We start from the raw sequence: 7,622 nt of genomic DNA, 5'->3' as shown, positions 1-7,622 counted from the left end.
GGGCATAATATTCGCCCACTGTTCGGAGGGAAGTGACGACAACAGACCGGATCCTTCTTGTTGGCAAGAAGGAATTGACGTCAGGTCCGGTGAAGGGATCACGAGCTGCTATATGTATTGCCAACACATAATAGAATTAGGTTTCCTGTTTTTTTTTCTTTTCTGCGAGACATCAGAAAGCTGCTGGCCGCAATGTGAATATACCTTTTATCGTCGTGACAGTTATGTAAAATCGAGAAAGATCGTTTTATATTCAGGCTGTCCTGCACAATGTCCCATTCTTTCTCGCTTTTCGCAGTTATTTGGAATGACCCAAGAACACTTTCGCTTCAAAGCGATTTTAGAATTCAAGTGGCTGTGTAATATGTACCACTTAGAAGACACTTAAAGGGCAACTTCAGAGTTCTTACTACCTCCACCAAATTTACTGAATATCGTGGCCTCAATTGCGGAGGTTTCTACGGGCAACCGTGCGTGTGCGACGTCACTGAAGACGCACGGCCGTCGATATTCGCTCTTCGTTTGCTAAGGGACAAAATTTTGAGCTGGATATTGGTCGGTTCAGACAAATAATGACCCAAGCTCTCACTTACAGTCGCCAATTCGGACAATCTAAGCGCACAGTTAGGTTTGGTGACAGTAGCCGTGATGTCATTGTTTGGCCGAAACAGAATTTCCGTTTCGGTTTTTGCTCTTTTCGAATACGTCTGTTTGGTAGACTGAAAAGCGGTTTTCTATACTGGAGCGAGAGGATTCTAAGGAACGTGACGTTATTATCAACTCAAAGAGTTCAAAAAGCCAAGGGAGTTGGTCTTTAACGAGAGTATCAGCAATAGCCACTTTCGAATTCTCCTCCCTGCGTAGTTCGACGCTCTCACAAAGCATATAGAGACGCCTAGGAAGCGTCGCTGATGCCAGTGACTAGTGTTTCCAGACTTCTCTCACCCGTAACACGTTAGAGTCCTTTCGTTATCCTTGTTGTGTGAATAATCGATCAGGCGTGCCTCGCCGGCACCTGCAATCCTACAGTGCGTTAATCCTCGTGTTCAGTTCTCTAATGTTGCACCTTCTTTGAGAAACCTTGACTTCTTTACCCATTTATATGAGTGTCTATAGACGTCTGTATCCCGGGATATTTAAGCCAAATATATCATAGTAACAAGCTCCTCAAAAAGGTTGACTTCGATGGGATCCTGAAAGTACAATTTATTCATAAGCAATAAAAAACAGGTTTCGCATAGGTATGTTTACTTATTCCATCACGTGTTAGAAATATACCGAGATATGTTATCGTGTGTCACACCTAATGCGTTTCATTCCTGTTGCACATTAGGGTATCTACATTCAGCATGGTTAGGCCTGCCAAGCATTTCTTGGCAAGGGTATTCGGTCAACTTAAGTTAGGAAAAGAGCGCCTATGCTAGGACATCATCCTCCGTGCACCTGACGGGCAGCTAAGTACTATTCAGGCTGCACAGGTGTTCCAGAAGGCAGAGCGCCGAGAACGAACTCACCTGAAGTAGGACGGAAGCGCCTCCTTCGAATTTACTGCACACGAAATTGAAGAAATCTTTGCACGGTGCGTAGTTCCAGTTGAGCGAAGAATTTATAAATTCGATGGCAAGGTCAATGCCACCAGGACTGAAGGGAGTCGTCCGACTCCACGTAGTTCGTCGAGGCGTTGGGGTCCAGGTGCGCCTGCTAGTTATTCGCTCCTCAGGAGTAGTCATTGGCTCCCAGGTAGTCCTGCGGGTACTACGGCTTCTCGTGGTGCGTGTTCGCGTGGTCCGTGTACGAGTAGTTCGCGTGCGGATAGTTCGCCTGACTGTAGTCCTAGTTCCTGGTGCAGCACTCGTACCTGGGGACTCCGAAAAAGGCACCAGGTCGGTCTCACACAGCGGCGTAGGTCTCGGCGTGGTCCCTGAGTACACCAAAGAAACGAAAAACAGTGGGTTGACGGCCCAAACAACCACAAGTGTGCGTCGTTAATTTGCCATCTCACCCATAACCAAAATTTCTGGACAAAAACATTTTTCAACGGGACTATCTCGGTCTACTAATAACTGATGACCTCCGGCGGAACGCCCACGTGGACATGATTACATCAACAGCTCTAAAACGACTCTTTTTTTATTAGACGACGTCTGCGACTAGCCCCTGCCAAAACTAAACTATTAGCGTACAACACTGTGGTTAGATCTGTCTTAGAATATGGTAACGTCGTTTGGTTCCCTCATACTAGTCAAAATATTGCCAAACTCGAAGCAGTTCATAGAAAAGCTGTCAGATTTATATTTAACAAATACCAAACAACTGACTCACCAACAGAAATAATGAAACGTGAGGGGATACAAACACTCCAAATACGTAGTAAACTCGCGCGACACGAGATGATGTATCAACTAATTCACCAGCAATTAAGACTTGACGTTAGTAAATATATTTCCTTTTCTAAAGCAAGATCGACGCGTCACAAACATTCTAATACACTTAGCGAGTGCCCTTTCCATACTGACTGCTTCAAATACTCGTTTTTTACGTTTGTCACTCGTGAATGGAACAGTCTAAACCCTTCAATAACTAGCAGCTCATCGTTAGGAAAGTTCAGCGCTGCTATCGAGAGCTCGGTACTTAATTAGCAAATATTTTTGTGTGTGTGTTTTCTGTGTTGCTAATATTGCTCCTGTTCTGAGTGCCTTTTTAACGTTAACTTTGTTCAGGTATACACAGACTACCAGTATTGTTTTCGGAACTATTGCGATGTAACTTCTGTCATGACGCCTATTGTGAGGTTGATTTGCCTTGTTTCGATGTGGTTATGATAAGTTCGTTGTATTGTTATTCTGCGTTGTATTTTTGGTTGTATTTCCATAGTTAATTCCGGTGCCTTTGCTTTACCCTTAGAATTAGTTGTCTTTTTTACGATCTTCACCAAAATGATGTATTTTTTGAACTGTTATTACTAACCCTATTTTGCCCTCCTGCAACAATCCCAAATGGGATTAGCAGTAAGTATAAATAAATAAATAAATAAATAAATAAATAAATAAATAAATAAATAAATAAATAAATAAATAAATAAACGCAGTTCTTTCGTGTATTCCACAATAACAGGAGCACGGACTGTTCGCCGAATTTGTGCATTGCAAACATGTACAAGCACACAAAAAACACAAACACGAAGAAAGAGACTGAGACACCTCGAGCGCTTACTTCCAACTGAAAACCTTATTGGCAGATGGTCGAAATTATTCCGGAGCCCTCCACTACGGCACCTACTTCCTTTCTTCCTTCACTCCCTCTCTTATTCCTTCCCTTACGGCGTGGTTCAGGTGTGCAACAATATATGAGACAGATACTGCGCCATTTCCTTTCCTCAAAAAACCAATTATTTATTTAAACACACATTAAGTCCACCTTGCGGGCCGCCGCGGTGGCTGAGTGGTTACGGCGCTCGGCTGATGGCCCGAAAGACGGGTGTTCGATCCCGGCCGCGGCGGTCGAATTTCGATGGAGGCAAAATTCTAGAGGCCCGTGTACTGTGCGATGTCAGTGCACGTTAAGGAACCCCAGGTGGTCGAAATTTCTGGAACCCTTCACTACGGCGTCCCTCATAGCCTGAGTCGCTTTGGGTCGTTAAAGCCCTATAAACCAAACCAAACCAAACCAAACCAAATCTACCTTGCGCAGGACGTCATCTGACCGCGCAGCCGACCTCAAATGGCCACACTCAGAAAATTAATTTCTTAGGCTGTCAGTGCAACGGATGGTGCACTGACGCATGACACACGCGCTTCCCTAATCAGATCTGCTTCTATTATTTCTCTTACATCCTGGAATTAATGCTTGGCTACTATCTTGCACACGCTGAAGAACGGTTTACATGGCTTTTTGTTCTTTTCAGCGCAGTCATAGCAACGTGCAGACACAGGGACGGAAATCTGTACAGACACAGGGACGGAAGCAACACTTCAGATCTCCTTTATAACCTGAGCAGACCAGCGGAAATGACTGGAAGCCATCGCAAATTTTATATGTGCGACTGCAGTGACAGTCAATGACTGTACGACGATTTCCCATAGCAGCGGATGCGACGGGCACCGCGAGCGCCTTCTCGGCGGCGTACAATTGCGCTGGAAAGAAACAGGAAAAGGGAAGGGTAATAAGCCCTCCTAGATGCAGTCGAATACAAGTCAATAAAAAAGCGGCTTTTCCTTGTCAAGGGCCCCCTTCCAGCCATTGAAGTAGCCCGATTCTCGTGAACCTGCAAGCGTGAGAACGTGAAGTGGGGAAGTACACTGCTTTCATTCTCCAGGATAGTTCCCCCCACCCCCCCTTGAATTGTGACGCCACACCCTGCATTGTTACGCTGGCTGGTTCACGAGAGTCGGCTGACGCCATGGGCTGGAAGGGAGCCTATGATGGGGAAAAGCCGCTTTTTTTTAGTCCTAATAAAAAAGAACAACCCGATTAGAACAGAAAATTTCTGCTGTTTTGTCTGTCTCCTGTCCTGTCATGTTTTTGACATGTCGTATGTCTTGTGTCCTGTTGTCTGTCTCCCGTATTGTTGTCTGTCTCCTGTCCTGTTGTCTCTCTTGTGCCCTGTCGCCTGTCTTCTGCACTGTAGTCGGTGTTCTGCCCTGTTGTCTGTCTTGTGTCTTGTCGACTTTATGCTCCATTGTTGTTCTTGTATCCAACTATAGTCTGTCTCCAGCCAGAATTGTGTACTGTCGGTTTAGGGGGCGCCTCTTCCCGCGACCTCCTCAGTGCACGTCGGCGACCCGTTTCAGTGTTAGATTCAAGGCTCGCCCACTTACGATACCATAACAGGCTGCTTTTGCTGAGCGTTCATGAAACCCTCCCCGACTCGAGCACAAAACGAAAACGCTTGACTCAGGGAAGAAAATAAAAGGAATAATCGCGCACCAAACGGTCCCGGTCTGGAATGTTCTGGAACGTTGGGTCCGACTCGTCGTGTGATCACGTTCCATACGTTGGGTGGGGGATACCCACTGCCTCCGGCCCCTGCGTACCGGCCTTCGTCTGGATCCTTCCTCCTCTCGGTGAGGTCGGAGTCGGCAGCGCGATCCCAGCTGTCATCAACTGCGTCTGGTCAGGGCCATAGCCGAAAGTATTAAAAGCAGCGTTAATGAAGTCTAGGGTTCGACGGAATCCCGTCTGGCGGGGAAAATTCATACTGATGAAGAAAACATACACTCGCCAAGGTTCAAAGAAAATAAGAAGGAATTGACGTTTCGGCGCCCGTACGGGTGCCTTGATCACAAAGAAGCGAAGGACGGGCAGGTGAGCTATATATAGCTCTATATAGCTATATATAGCCCATATATAGCTCACCTGCCCGTCCTTCGCTTCTTTGTGATCAAGGCACCCGTACGGGCGCCGAAACGTCAATTCCTTCTTATTTTCTTTGAACCTTGGCGAGTGTATGTTTTCTTCATCAGTATAAAAGCAGGGTTGTGTTGCTGGGCGAGTTGGTTTGACATTGTGAACACTGAAGCGCTTGCAGACGACGGACGAAAGGAGTGTCTCGTGTGTCTCGTCGTCCTTTCGTCCGTCGTCTGCCAGCGCTTCCATGTTCACAGTATTAAAAGCGCTGAAAGCCCGTTAAACGCTTCTGTACATAAAATACTTCACCTTCTACCGTTACAATCGTTACCATAGTCGAGTACAACTCAAGAAAGCAGCGGAATTTCTCTCAAAGGAGGTCCTCCAGCCTATAGCGTCGACTGGCTCTCATGGCGCCGAGGTTGAAATGCAGCAGGGGCTAGACAGGAGAACGAAGGAGACGGGCCTCTATACATGTGCCGTGGGGAGTATACTATAGGTTGCTCGTTGTATAGGCTGAGGTGCAAAGGGAAAAAGGGGGGAAGTTAGAAAGGAGTCCAGGGTCGCTGGTGCTAAGAAGCCCACTCCCCATGGCACGGCGAGAAAGGACCGCCCATTTCCCTTTCCTGCCTAGCCTTTGCTGCACTGCTGTGCAAAGTCGTTGATGAGTATACAGGGTGAAATCGCAGGTGACTGACAAGTGCCTCCGTGAAATGGGATTGACTGCGGCATCGTGACAACCGGTCGACGCTATTGGCTGGAGGGCCTCCCTTGAGTGGTACTTGCACACTAAACCCGAATACACCTATACAGGAGCAAAAAGGGAGTAAGCTGGCCTCTACATTGAAAACAAAAGGAGTAAATATGGAGTAAAGCTGTCCTCTAACGCACACCCCTTTATCGCTATAGGACAGTTTACTCTCTTTTTACTCCCTTATAGGTGTATTTGTGTTTAGAGTGTAGAGCACTCCCTTCTATAAGAGTGTGCGCGCCACAGAACAGCTTACTCCCTTTTTATTGTTTTCTGTTTCGAGTTTGCCGCGCCCTTCATGACTTGTATACTAGTAAGAGCGCACATTTTAAGCTGAAGACACCTCATCACCTTGCAACTACTGTCGTTACTAAACAGTGAAGGGCATCCTTTTGTGTACAGTCGGGGACAAAAGTGACTTCACCACGTCATTTGTAAAAGAAGCCGCGAGTTCTATTATTAGCTGACGGCTGGACACCACACCTGAAGGTGCTTTTGAAGGTGCACCTACAGTACGCTCATCTGACCACTCACGCTCCACCACTCTAGAAGGCCGTGGTAGCTGCCGCCGAATGAACTTTGACTTTATCTGTGCTAATAAATAGTTAGGGATAAGTGCATACGCTCAGTAGTGAAATAGACAAGGCAGCTTGGTAAGCATACCGAGATGTACCTTCACAAATAGTGGCACCCTTGGGTGCGTCACCTATATTTGCGGGCATAACCCTCCTTTTACATAATATGGCGCGAAAGAAATTGTTATCGTTTAGTGCACCTTTCGAACTGCGCAGACGTTGCACGAGAAGCGTGTTTGGCTATAGTTGGGTACAACTCAAGCACGCAGCGGCTTTTAGCCGTCAAAGACCCTCTTCCAGCCAATGGCGTCAGCCGATTCTCATGACCCTGCTAGCGTGGTAATACAGGGAGCGGCTCCATATTGTAGAGAGGGGTCTATCACCGACCGTAGATGAAAGGGATGATCCCCTTTCATCTACCCTCCCTGCTTTGTCACATTAGGAGGATCATTGGAACCGGCTGACACCATTGGCTGGATGGGGGTTCTTGACGGGGAAAAGCCGCTGCGTTCTTGAGTTGGATCCGACCATAGCGTCCTTGCATTGATTTTATACGCTTGTAAAATTGCTCTTACCATTGCTTATTGCGAAAACAACTATGAATGTGGCCAGTGCGACAAATCCCAAGAGGAGTAGAGAGTAGACGACGCCCGTGATCACCGCGTTGGAACTGCCGTACCTGGGAGGTTCATTGAAAGTTCACCTGTGTACCACGACATTAAGTAGAGTGGCGGGCTCACGAAAACGGGAAACGCAATGCGTAAGAATTGGACAGGTTGTGACTGCGCGACTTCAAGTGCGGTGCTTTTATAACAAATTTCTTTCACGCACGCCCGTAGTGGCACACCAGCTGAGTAATGTAAATCGGTGTTCAGTAAAGGAAATGGCGCAGTAACTACATGTTTCACGTATCTCGGCGAACACCCGTACCGCGCCCTAAGGGAAGGGAT

General features: G+C 46.9%; 1 long non-coding RNA gene across 1 annotated transcript; it reads right to left on the bottom strand.

Moving 5' to 3' along the window:
* Positions 1–1,539: 1,539 nt before the first annotated feature.
* Positions 1,540–7,312, bottom strand: LOC144135240 (uncharacterized). Its single transcript, XR_013315413.1, has 3 exons — positions 7,248–7,312; positions 4,927–5,109; positions 1,540–1,921 (listed from the first exon to the last, which is right to left on the bottom strand). It is a non-coding gene; the product is annotated as an uncharacterized LOC144135240 (long non-coding RNA).
* Positions 7,313–7,622: the final 310 nt, after the last annotated feature.

This window comes from Amblyomma americanum, chromosome 5, assembly GCF_052857255.1.
Source record: "Amblyomma americanum isolate KBUSLIRL-KWMA chromosome 5, ASM5285725v1, whole genome shotgun sequence".
Lineage (NCBI taxonomy): Eukaryota > Metazoa > Arthropoda > Arachnida > Ixodida > Ixodidae > Amblyomma > Amblyomma americanum.
This window is presented reverse-complemented; position numbering and strand designations above follow the sequence as displayed.